This window comes from Microcebus murinus, chromosome 7, assembly GCF_040939455.1.
Source record: "Microcebus murinus isolate Inina chromosome 7, M.murinus_Inina_mat1.0, whole genome shotgun sequence".
Lineage (NCBI taxonomy): Eukaryota > Metazoa > Chordata > Mammalia > Primates > Cheirogaleidae > Microcebus > Microcebus murinus.
In genome coordinates this window covers 2107346-2120871 of record NC_134110.1, presented here as the reverse complement: position 1 = coordinate 2120871, position 13526 = coordinate 2107346, and positions in this window count along the sequence as shown.

Genomic DNA, 13526 nt, shown 5'->3' with positions numbered 1-13526 from the left:
GGAATGGAGTTAAGGCTGTACATCTGTATGAGGTTGGAGACCTGGATTTGAAAACGATGACAGGCATAAATCTGGATCCCAATCTGGATCTGAATGAGATTAGGATCTATTTCCTACACAATTATATATAGGATTTTACAGCTGTAGCTCCATAGGATTATGAATACAGATTTTTGTGGCTGTATGGGATTATTCATTGGATTTTCTATCTGTCATGCAAATAGATTATTTGCAAAGTGGATTATACAAAATGGAATTTTGTTGAGATTATGTAAATACATCCATGCTTTTTGAGGGTGATGTGAATATTTCTTTCTCTGATTCCATATCAGATTACTTAATGAATTCTATATCTATGCCAAATTATGTAGATTATCTGGATTTATAGAACACTAATACAGTAACCTATACATGCATGAGTTGGTTTAGGATCACAAAAATGTTGCTATATCAGTAGTTATCTCTGTCACAGTATATAAATATATATTCATAAGATTATGTAAATCAGTTAATATGTATAACTTTATATGTTTAGGATTATGTAATCATCTATCTTACTAAAGCATTAAAGTGCTATCTTCTGTTTTTTTATAGGACCATGAAATGTCTGTGTCACAACTGGAATAGAAGTAAGAGTATGAGGTAGGGAGCTCCCAATGTATCTGGGATTATATATAAATATACACATATGTACACATATACATACTATACAGTCTGGCACTATATAGAATTATGTATATGTCTACTCCTAGAACTTGTTTAGAATTATGCAATTGTATCTATATACATGGTTTGTAGGATTATGTAAATGTATTTGTCTATATGTTTGTAAATACATGTGTATATGTATAGTATCTGTTATCTCTAAAATGTGTGAATGTATTGATATCTGTATATGATTATACAAGTATCATATAAGTCAATTTCTTTTTCTTTTTCTAACTCTTTGAAGATAAGATATAGGTTTGCAGTAAAGTTGATGAAAATACATCTGCATTTTTATATATGTAGTATGATGTAAATATATCTTCCTGGGAGTATGTAAAGGTATTTTCATTTAAATCTCTTTAAGATTAGGTACATGTCTCTTTTCAATTTTTTAAAAATTTTAAATTTATTTTAGATGTTTTCTCCAGATGGGCACACACGAATGTGTGTGTTTGTACAAACAGATCTGCATCTGTATAGAAATGTAAGTGAAACTTTATAATAGTATTTAAATATTTTGATATTACAATATGTGATACACACAAAATTGCATATTTAACATACATACGTTATGAAATGTTGTTGCAGAAATATCTGTGACATCAGAACATAACATACAAAATTAGAATATTACTAGAACCACATGCTCTTCCCATATACGCTGTCTGTGTATCACCCATAACCACAATTCTAGATTTTAAAAACAATTTTCTTTCCTTTATGAAATGGTATTATTTCATATATATACAATCCCCAAACAATATATTGTTTATTTTTCTTATTTTCAAGTTACCTAATTTCATGGTCTTCTGTGACCTTTTGTCACTAAAAAATTATATTTAAAAATTTACCCACATTGTTACATGTACCTATAATTCATTTGTTTTCACCACTGGTGGTCAATATCTCTCCATCTCTGTAGCACATGACGGTAGCTTCATAGGTCTTTTACCTGGCATAGCAATTTCCTCCACTTCATTCTCCCTGTTCAGGATGTACTCCCATGACTGAGTACTTTTAAAAAATCAGTTTGGTAAGTTCCTTAAAAGTTACTGATGTTTAGATTGAAATTGCATTAAATCTATAGGTTAATTTGAAGAGAATTGACATCTTTATGATTTTGAAACTTTGTATCCATGGACATAGGATAGAAACATGGTCATCTTTAATGTCTTTCAGTAGAATCTAGTAAGTGTTTTCATACAAATTTTTTGTATGTATATATCTTGTTAAATTTATTCTTAGGAGATAGACGTGTATATATTCCTATTGAAAATAATATCTTAAATCCACATTTTAAAATTGTTGTGGTCTACAGAATCTACAAAGAATGTTTGTATATTGATCTTATGGGCCATTTTGATAAATGCTCTTGTATCAATTCTAACAATTTATCTGCTGATTTGGGGGGATTTTATATGTAGATGGTCAGAATTTCTAACTAATGAATCTTGTTCCTTTCATCCCAAAGGATGCATCCCTTTCCTATGCATTTATTTTAAAACTATGAACACACGTATATACGAATCTCTCTGTTTGATTACATACGTGGGTACCTGTGTGTGTTGCTCTTTTTGTTCTAAACGGGGCCCACAGTAGAGCTGTGCACAGAAATGGTGGTAATGGACAACTTATCTCACTGTCATTTTAAGGAAGTTACTCACATTTTAGCAGTAAGTATGATATTTTGATATAGTTTTTGGGTTTTTTTTTTTTTGCTTTATAGAAACCCTTTAATGGGTGTAAAGAGTATTCTTTCCACTCCTGGTGTGCTAAGGATTCTTACCATGCTTGGATCTTGACCTCAGCAAATGCTTTCTGGTGTCTGTTGGGATGATCTTATTTTCCCCTTATTCAGTCTGTTTCTCTGATTCATTACTTATTTTTTTCTTTACTTTTTATCTTGGGAATTTTTAAATGTCTATGAAAATAGCACAGTATAGTGAGACCTCAGGTAACCATTACCTAGTGACGACCAGTGTCAATATTTTGTAAATCTTGTTTCAAAGTGTTCCTCTCCCCAGAGTTTGCATTACCCGTCATTCGAGTATGTTAAGACAGAGGTCCTGCCATTTCAGCCGTCAATATTTTAGAATCTATCTGAAAGACATTTTTGTTCTATTTTGTTGTTTTTTTTTAATCTATAAAAATATTCCTTTTCTTTTTTTTTTTTTTTTATGTCACTGACTTGTAGAAAATGGGTCAGGGATTTGGCTCCTTGCTTCTTTGTTTTATCACTTAATTTATTTCTCTTACATATTTCCTGTGAATTGACAGTAAGGTATAAGGTTCTAGGTTTAATTTTGTTAGGAATCCTTCCCAGAGGTACTGTGCAGCCTGTTGATCTGCTTCAAGTCGAGCCAAAATTGATCAGTGGGCTACGATGGTGTTGGCCTCATCCTTCCATTAGAACCTTCCCATCAATCTTTCACCTAATGGTTTTAGTAGCTATTGATGATCATTGCTGAGGTCCATTATTTCATTAGGAGTTGCACAATGGTGATTTTCTAATTGGGCCATTCTTTCTGCATTTGCATGTATGGATTTTCCCAACATGAAACTACTTGAGTTACTGAAATAGCCTCAACTGTCTGATTATATTTTATCTTCCTAGATGTCACTGAATTCATTTTTCCTAGAATGTTTGCGTTTATAGTTACGTACAAAACTGGCCTATAATATTTCTTCATAATGCTATTCTTTTTTGCAAGGTATCAATTTTATGCTCATTTCATAGAATGAATTAGGAATATTCCTTTTTTTGTCACTTCTCTAGAGTAGTTTATGTAAGGTTGGAATAATCTTTCCTTGAAGAGTTGGGGCTTGCGTGGAAAACATTTGAACCTTGTATTCTCTTTGTAATAAGCTAACTACCAACTTCCTTTCCTTAATGCATGAGGAACTATCAGTTTTTCTATTTCTTCTTGGCTTCAGTTTTATAAGTTAATTTTAAAAATCTGCATATATTATCCAAGTTTCAAATTGGTGTGAATTTCATCTTTCTTATCTTTTGAATACATCTTTTCTGTTCCTACTATTGTTTTATTTGGGCCTTCTGTCTGTTTTCTTGGTCCTTATCACCAATTATGTCAAATTTATTAGATTTCTCAAAACCAACTTTTGGCTTTGATGATCATTTTTATTGCCTTTAATTTACTTTCTTATCATTAAGTTTCTTTGTTCTAATTTCATGAGTTTATACTTCATTAATTTCCATCCTTTCTTCTTTTCAAAAATTAACATTTTAGGCCATAAATCGGCCTCAAAATAAAGCTATTACTCTACTCTCCATGTTTGAAATGTAGTATTTTAATTGTCATTCAGTTCCAGACATTTTTAAGTTCCCATTTTTATTTCTTCTTTGACCCAAGAATGCTTAAGAAGTGTATTTAAAATTCCCGAATATATGAGGACTTATATTTTGGTATTGACTTCCAAAATGCAGAGAGCATGACCCGTGTGCCCCTAGTTCTTTGCATTTTGTTGAAACGTGCTTCACAACCCAGCATGGGACCCGTTTCTGTAAACGCCTTCCTTGCTTGACAAAAATGCATGTTTTTATTTCTTCTGTACTTTCTATAAATCTATTTTTCTGCTAATTCCATCAGTCATTGAGAGAGGTGTGTTTAAATATCTCATTAAGATGGAGGGTTTGTCAAATTTTCCCCATAGTTTTATTAATCTTTGCTTTCTATTTTTGATGCTACATTATGAGATACATAACATATTGAGAACCATGTCTTCTTGTGAATTAAAATATTTATCACCATGTAGGAAATCACCCTGTCCTCAATAACCTTTCTATCTTAAAGTATATTTGCCTGATTGGCAACTATATTAACGTTCAGTTACCACAACTTTCCTTTGGTGTGCTGCTATCGGGTGTCACGTCCTACCCTTTGACCTTCACATTTTCAGAGAGTTTATCTTTTGCGTGTGCTGTGTGTAACAGCTTTTAGAGGAATTTTCTTTTACTTAATCCAGTCTGACAGTCTTTGCCTTTTAAATGGTGAGTTGAATTCATTTACATTTGTCATTATTTTTCTTTATTGACGTACTTGTACATTTTCTACCACTTTGTTCTTTGTATCTCTTGTATTTTGATCTGTGATTTTTTTTTCCTTCTCTTGCCTTTGCTTTCAATCTGTTTCAGGTTTTATTTCTGACTCCATTTTCCCCCATTCAACTGGGCTGAATATTATATTTTTTGCTTCTAGTTGTAATAGTTACCCTTAAGATTACACCAGGAATCGTTAGGTCTAAAATTAATCACTATATAAAATGCATAATTTGAGGACGACACGTTGTTATTCCTGTATCAGTCAAATGAGGCTAAGTTACTCTGTGACAACAAGCAACCTCAAAAATCTTTGTTTTGAAATCTCCAAAGTTTTTTATTTTTTTCTCAAACTACACGTCTGTCATGTTTGGCAAGGGACTATGTTGTGTCTCCTTCCCTCACTTCAGTTCAGACTCATGGAACAACTTCTGCCTGCGAAGTTGTGGTCTCGCAGAAGAGGAAACGAAGATTCTGGCAAGAGGGGATGAGGGCTGCAACATTCCGCGCAGAAATAATGCATACCATATTATGTAGCACATTGTGCTCCTATTCTACTCGCCAGAGGAAGTCAGATGGCTAAGCCCGACACCAACGAGGCTGAATGTGCCATTCTTTTACAAGGAGGCTGCGCAGATACTTCCGAGGTGATACAATCTACCAGACTCACTTGCGCTCTCCTCACACAAAATCCACTCGTCGCCCTTCTCCCAAGAGGAGCAGACTCTCGTGCAATCGCTGCATCAGGCTCAACGTTGAGGATCCCCCAGTGCTTTCTCTGGATCGAGAGTTCTCTGAAGCAAAAAGGGCACGTCATGCAACCCAAACTCGGCAAACAACAGTGGGGCAAAAGCTGACGGCCACCACGGACCCCCACATTCAGGAAGGGTGGGGTTCACAGCCGCTGGTCTTCCAGAGCAGATCTGAACCGAGTTGGACGATGTTCCAGGGACCCCCTCTGGCTGGGACGCTCCTTCTCTGGGCCCCGGCTCCGCTCCAAGTCCTCCGAGCCTTTCAGCTAGCTCCGTCCTCGGGGCAGACTCTGCCTCTCCATTGCTCCTCTCGACTCGCCTGAAAGCGCTGAGGACCGCGTCCTCCTGGAGGCCGAGCAGCCTTCCCGGCCTGCCTGCCCGCAGGGTCGGGGCAATGGCGGTTCTCAGTTTTGATCAGAGCCTTTTAGTGAAGGCCGGTGGTCCCATGGTGATAACATTCACTAAAAATCTAGCTGCCTTTTATGCATTTGATTCCTGTCAGCTCCCTATGCCAGTAGCCACACCCGGAATTATTTTTGAGATATGAATTTCTTTTTTTTTTGAGACAGAGTCTCGCTTTGTTGCCCAGGCTAGAGTGAGTGCCGTGGCATCAGCCTAGCTCACAGCAACCTCAATCTCCTGGGCTCAAGCGATCCTCCTGCCTCAGCCTCCTAAGTAGCTGGGACTACAGGCATCCACCACCATGCCCGGCTACTTTTTTTCTATATATTTTAGTTGGCCGATTAATTTCTTTCTATTTTTAGTAGAGACAGGGTCTCACTCTTGCTCAGGCTGGTTTGGAACTCCTGACCTTGAGCAATCCTCCCGCCTCGGCCTCCCAGAGTGCTAGGATTACAGGCGTGAGCCACCGCGCCCGGCAAAGATATGAATGTCTTAAGCCTAGTGGACTTTGAGGGAAGAGCCACAGCCCCATTCACATTTCATTAAGCCATTATGTCCAGCCTAAATGGTTTACTGGGGCTGCCTTATTCAGAGGTTCTAATATTCAAGTTACCAGGGCTAGGATACTATGAGCTAGCCCCAAGGCTTAATTTTTTTTTTAAACTTTTCTTTCGAAAAATTCCAAATATCTACAAATTAGTAAGAATAGTATAATTTCCATATATTCTTTCCTTTTCACCAGTTTTTAATATTATTTCACCTTTACATTCTCTGTCTCTTGTCAGATTTTTCTCTTTCTTTCTGGCTTGCTTTACAAACACACACACATACATACATTATCATTATTGCTAAACCATTTGAGAGTAAGTTACAGCGATGATATTGAATCCTAAATATTTCAGCATGTAATGAGGACATGTTTTTATGTAATCACATTATAATAACCAAATTCAGACACTTTTACATTGGTGAAACATTCTTATCTAACATACAGTCCATATTCAAATGTATCCAGTTATCCCCAACTCGGGGTCACTGACTGCTGGCATTCAGTTGTCATGTATATTTAGTGTCCTTCCTTGTCTTTCATGACGTTGGTATTTTCGGTTAGCTGCTGAACATTCATCTGTCCGGGGTCGTCTGACTGGGTAGCCGTGGTCATGTTTAGTTCATGCATCTTCATAGGAGCGCTGCCTGAATGGGGTTGGGTCCTGCTCAAGGGTTCATCTTGGAGTGTGAAGTGTGTCCGTGGCTCTTGGATATGGCTACGTATTCATGGCCTTCGTTGTTCAAAGCATTGCTGATGAGTGACACTTGCATCTTTCAATTTGCCATCCTGGAATTTCTGGGCTCTAGTTTCTTTAACCTCTGCAAGCCGGTAATTCTTCTATGAGTTCATCTCTTTAATGCCTTGTCAAACGCAGCCAACGACCGCCAAGATGGCTACCAACGTTGTGCTTCCCGTCACTTTGCCTAAAGTCATCAGTTCATTTGGCATATTATCATTTTTTCAAGTTATAAAATTTACCAGATGTTTTACCGCTGTGAAACGTGAATTGCCATCTTTCCAGCCACAAAGTATCACTCTCCGTTCTCTGGTCCTAAAGCCAATGGCATGTATCTTACGTTCTGTTGTAACGGGGGCGCCCTGCTCAGAGGAGCCCTCTTTCTGTTGGCCACCTGCGGCTGAGACACGTGGTCGTGTGACATGGAAAATTATATGTGCTCCTTACAGATTTTCAAATCAGCATAGCCTAAAGACCACAGAAATAATAGGAGGACATGCTGATAGACTATGACAAAGTTTAGTGTCGATACATTACATTAAACAATTCTACTAGTAGGAATCTATCCTACGAGAAATATTTGAACATATGCACAAAAATGCTTATTTTAGCATTGTTTATGTAAAACGCAAAAAACTGATAACCACCTAAGTGGCAATCTATATGGGGCTGTTAAATTATGATGCAGTCATACTATGAGATATTTGCAGCCATTAAACAATATGAGATATCTCTGTATGTCCTGCAATATCAGCATCTCCAAAACTAGTGCTCAGTGGAAATATATGAATGAATGGAAACATAAAAACTATAATTCCATTTGTATAAAAACAAGAACAAATCACAGCATTTTGTGTCCATATAGGCACACATAGAATGTAAATGTATGGAACAGGATCTGAAAAGATACATAGCAAACTGTCAAAAACTTTTACTCTGAAGAGAAACATGGGAGGTGGGGAGTGTAGGGTGATCAAAGAGGGGCCTTAGCATTTTGTCCTGGATATAGCTCTATTGTTTAAGCTTTTTTCTTTTCTTTTTTTGAGACAGAGTCTCACTCTGTTGCCCGGGCTAGAGTGCCATGGCGTCAGCCTAGCTCACAGCAACCTCAAACTCCTGGGCTCAAGTGATCCTCCTGCCTCAGCCTCCCCAGTAGCTGGGACTACAGGCACGCACCACCATGCCCGGCTAATTTTTTCTATATATTTTTAGTTGGCCGATTAATTTCTTTCTATTTATAGTAGACACAGGGTCTCGCTCTTGCTCAGGCTGGTCTCGAACTCCTGACCTCCAGTGATCTGCCCACCTCAGCCTCCCAGGGTGCTAGGATTACGGCTGCAAGCCACCGCACCTGGCCTATTGTTTAAGCTTTTATAAGAGACGTTGTTTTATTATTTGCGTAAATTCATACATTGGCTAAATAGCATAATTGGCAGTAAAGGGCACGAGGAAAATTCTCAGGCCACTGGGTGTGTGAGGAGAGAGAGGAGGAGGGAGCAGTCAGAACTGCGCTTGCGATCACCGTCGTCAAACACTGCGCTGGCTCTCAGGGTGGGAAGGTCCTACACTTACTACTTACTGAGCGCCCCCCTGGGGAGCAGGAGGATGGCCAAAGTAGAAAACAAAGCTCATTTACTCTCTTAGAGCCGACCGCAGAGGGAGCGGGATGCCCGTGGGATGTGATGAGTCTCCCGGCCATGGGGATCGTGCAGAGTAATCAGAGCTGTGATCCAAGTTTGAAGTAGAAGACATTTAATCCAGTTTTTTTTTTTTTATCTGTAAATTTCTTGGACAGCCCTACTGTCAGCTTCTGATGGATTGTCCCTCAAAGCCACCGCATATATTTTGAAACCCGTAGTTCCTACGCTTGAGCTTTGGCTCCTAGAGAGACTCCCAGGAACACTTGGGTCTTGGCTATTGATTCGTTCTGCTTCTAAATATACTCCTGGTACCAAATTCCTTAAGAGTCCTGCAACAGGAAAACGCCAGCCGCTCCTGAATCACCCGGTGAGAGGAGTGCTATCTGTCAGGGTCCCCCGTGGAGTTCTAGCCCAACTGCTTGCTTGCCTTAAGTTCTCAGGAAAATAATGAGACGCCCTGGAGTGTTGGGTTTTAAATATTTTGATGCCCTTTTTCTGGAGGCAAGCATACATAATCTGTCCCACATCACTCATGTCTCAGTGGCCAGAGCAAATCAGATGGCCGTGTTCAGCCGCAAGGGGTGTGGGAAGCATAATTCTCCTGCACAAACGGAGGGGAGAACAATCAGAAATGCTGAGGAGGGGGAGCGGCCCCGCCCTCTGCCAGCCCGCCCTGTCTCAGCAGGAGTGGGCTCCACACAGCCAGGGAGCGCCCCACCGCCGTGGGAAAATGCAGGAGGAAAGAAGCATGTCATGATCTTGGAGGCCAGGGCAGTCTCTGACTATTAAATCAATCCGCAATGTCAAGACCTTAGCCCTGCACTCCCGGTCCTGGCTCTAGGAGCCGCCTGCACCTTAGAGACCCGCAGGTGTTTGATGAGCTCCAGCGCAGACGTGGGGGTCTACACCTGAGCTTGCCGAGCGTCACTCCTCCTTCTCATCCAGTCTGTCTCCCAAATGATCACAAGAAATAGAAACCTTCCTGTGTCATCCTTGCCTGCCGACCCCCAAGAATATCCTAGCTGATTAATTCACATGATAAATGGCAAATCCAACCACGTGCACAGATTTGCTATTTAGATGGGCCGTCAAATGACAGGGTCTGAGGGCGGGATGGGCAGACAACGGCCACAGCCGCACTGAGTTTCAAATAAAGAACGTGTGCTGAGTACCTTTCCCTCCAGACCCCATCCTCTGCCTCTCCACCTCCCGGGGACCCGTAGGTCGAGGTGTGGCTGGGAGGGCTGACTCCATTTTTGCTGCTGTAACAAAGTGCCGAGCGCCCGGCGGCTTGTAAACAACAGGAGTTAATTCAACTGGAGTTCCACGGCCTGGAGGCTGGAAGTCCAAGATCAGGGAGCCGACAGGTCAGGTTCTGGTGAGGGACTGCTTCCGGGTTGCAGACAGCTGCCTTCTGGCTGTATCCGCGTGTGGGAGAAAGACCAAGGGAGCTTTCGTGGGTCTCTTTTGTGAGGGCACGAATCCCATTCAGGAGGGCTGCACCTTCCTGACCTAATGATCTCCCAGAGACCCCATCTCCTAATACCATCCCGTTGGGGACTGAGATGTCAAGGCGTGAATATGACAAACGTTCAGTCCATAGCTAGGCTGTCACTTAAATCCCAAGACTGGGGACTGCTGTGATTGCGGCCGAATTCTCTACCATCAGGACGATTTCAATCCTGGCCCAGCCCTTGGTCCTCCTGCAGAGCGAGGGCTCCAGGCGCATGGTGGCCGGCTCTATTTGACACCCTTTCTGCATGGGATCGCTGGAGCTGCCCTCCACCCACCGAGTCCCACACTCACGAGATTTTCTCTGCACCTTGATCAGTTCCAAGTGTGGGGGGCCGCTCACACCCTTTCGCCCCACACCTGCATTCAGCCCCCTCGAAACATCTCTTCCTCTCTTCTTCCTGTTTCCTCCTGCGCTTCCTTCTCTTTTTCTTGTTTAAATTTGCTCTATACTTCTTCTTTCTTTGCTTAGAACATTTACTTACTTTTTTATTTTTAAAAAAGTTTATTTTTAGAGCAGTTTTAGGTTCGTAGCAAAACTGAGCAGAAGATGCAGATGGCCTGCATACCCCCTGCTTCCACACGCCCAGCCTCCCCCACCAGAGCGGTGCGTTCGTTACCACTGATGAACCTACATCGACGCAGCGTCACCCCTAAGTCCGTAGTTTGCATTAGGGTTCGCTCTTGGTGTTGCACTTTCTGTGGGTTTGGAGAAGCGTACGGCGCCACGTGTCCACCACTGCAGTGTCACACGGAGCAGCTGCACTGCCCCGAACGTCCTCTGTGCTCCTCGTGTCTGTCCCTCCCTGCCCCCCAGCCTCCTGCAACCCAGATCTTTTTACTGTCTCCACAGCTCTGCCCTTTCCAGAACGTCGTATAATTGGAGTCATACAGTATGCAGCCTTTTCAGATTGTCTTCTCTTACTCATTAATAGTGATATGCATGTAAGTTTCCTCCGTGTCTTTTCACGGCCTGTAGCTCCTTTCCTCTCAGTGCTGAATACTGTTCCGTTGCCGGGACGTGCCACAGTTGATTTGTCCGATCACTTACTGAAGGACATCTTGGCTGCTCCCAAGTTTTGATGATTTTGAATAAAGCTGCCATAAACATCCAAGTGCAGGTTTTTGTGTGGACACAAGTTTTCGATTCCTCTGGATAAATACCAAAGAGCTCAATTGCTGCATTGTATAGTAAGAGCATGTTTAGTTTTATAAAAACCACCAAGCTGTCTCCAAAGTGGCTGTGCCATTTAGCACCTCCACCAGCACTGCACGAGGGTCCCATAGTCTCACGCCCTTGCCAGCGTTTGCTGTTGTCGGTGTTGTAGATTTTGGCCATTCTTCTAGGTGCTCAAGGTTACATCACTGTTGTTTTTCCTCTCTTTTTCTATGTTTATTCCCCTGCTTTTCTTTGCTCTCTCTCTTTCTCCTCATTCCTTCTGTCCTTAGATGATCTTGATATCATCTTCCTTGTCATTGATCCACAGAGATATTTTCTAATGGAACATACTTGACTAAGAACAGGTGAGAACTGCCAGAACAGCAAGAGAATATCTTAAAGAGTAGCTGACATAAATCTCCTCCGTTTTCTGATTGGCGCCCCTCGCACACCTGCCCCAGAGCACTGCCTGTGCGGCACTGACGGTCACACCTCACATTTACCTCTTACCTGGGAAGCAGGATGCTTAGAAAACTAATTTCAGTGATGGGCCAGAATGTAGATGTCCTCTCTGGGTTGTGGCGTATGAATCAACATATCCGTCTACTCCACATTTACTGAGACCCCGGGGAATAACGGTGCAAACATCCATCCTCAGAATTCATGCACTTGGCTGTCTCGCATGTGTGTGAGCTCATGCGCTGTCAGATGGGCTTTGTGCGTGTAGAGGGTACAGTATAAACAGAAATAGAAGTAGAGATGAAGAAGAGGGAGAGAGAGAGAGAGAGAGAGAGAGAGAGAGAGAGAGAGAGAGAGAGAGAGAGAGATGGAGACAGAGAAGGAGCTGTTTTCCTCATTAGAACACCTCACCTTGAGATAATTAATCATCTTTCAGGTATCTGAGGACCTCTCCATGCTTTAAGAGTGATGTCAGAACATAGCAGAGTTTACACCCCATCCTTTTAATTAGCATTTTTGCTGTCTAATGTTCATTTCAGAGACGCAGCTTCTCAGCACCGGACTGTATTTTTATGAAGACTAGAGCTAACTCCCCTTTGCATAAGCCATAATCCTTCCCAGATGGCGGGGGTGAAGTTTTGTCCAGAAGAGATGATCATCTGTCGCCGTGGATTTAACTACTTGTCTCACATTATTCCCGTTAGAGAGACAAGTTCATAGCTCTTTAACCTTCTAGTGCCTTCCTTGTCACTCGTGTGACTAGTTTGCAAGAGCAGCTGACCATTGCCGTCAGGAAAGATGGAAATACACTAGTCAAACTGAACAAGATATGTGTTTAATTGGTGAATAGCGTTGCAAAGGAGCAACTTAATGTGGTAAAACACACTGCTTTATTTTGCGTCTACGAATCTTGTCAAGTGTCACTTGTCACAGAAGATCAAATTTCTTATCGTATTATAAAGAAAATGAATATTATTAAAAAACACAACTTCACATTTGATAATAGATCCTTACCCTAGAATCCCCCCAACCCCTAGCTGAATGGTCTTAATTTTCGTTTCCGAAACTGAGACTTAAATTTCCCAGTGAGCACTAGGAAAGGTTTGTGCTTTTTAAAACATGTATTTATTTGTTTTAGTAAAAGTGCCACATTTTTCCAAGTGTATGTAATAAAGTGATGATAAATTCAAAGCACACACAATTTTAAGATCTTAAAAATAAAGTTATCATAAAAATGAAACTGAACATGAACATATTTACTTGGTCACTATATGAGTCTTCGAACTGCATTGGGCCTTTTAAATTGGATGGATTTTTTTTTCAGTTTAGAAGTTCTGCTTTATAGGAATATTTTTTAATGTAAGGCAGTTTATGATTTTTAAAATCAATATTTCATTTATGATTCATATTTTGCTAAAGTGGATAATGTAATGCCTTAATGGATGGAAATGGATCGTGGCAGGGAGGTCAGAAAGCAATTGCTGCCATTAATAATACACGTGCCACGAGGTAATCGACAGACAGTGAGTAGGCGACTCTGGAATGTTCCTG